The following is a 266-nucleotide window of genomic DNA, read 5'->3' as shown; positions in this document are numbered from 1 at the left end:
TAAATTATCGTTCTCATCTTTCACCATTTCCGTCCTAGCTTGGAATCCCTTTCTAAAATTATTTATCCCCATGTACGTGCCTCGTACGTTACTGCTTTTACAATTTTCATCTATTTCTTCAATTTTACGTTTTAAGTATTGACGCTTCTTAATTTTAAACATATTATGCGCCTCTTGCCTAATATTAAGAAACAGATCCCGAGTTTCATCCGTATTTTGAGTTAACCATGTGATACGCGCTTCATTTCGTACTTTAACGATTTTTA

This window comes from Trachymyrmex septentrionalis, unplaced genomic scaffold, assembly GCF_001594115.1.
Source record: "Trachymyrmex septentrionalis isolate Tsep2-gDNA-1 unplaced genomic scaffold, Tsep1.0 scaffold210, whole genome shotgun sequence".
Lineage (NCBI taxonomy): Eukaryota > Metazoa > Arthropoda > Insecta > Hymenoptera > Formicidae > Trachymyrmex > Trachymyrmex septentrionalis.
The sequence above is the reverse complement of the archived record's forward strand: the minus strand, read 5'-3'. Positions refer to the sequence as shown.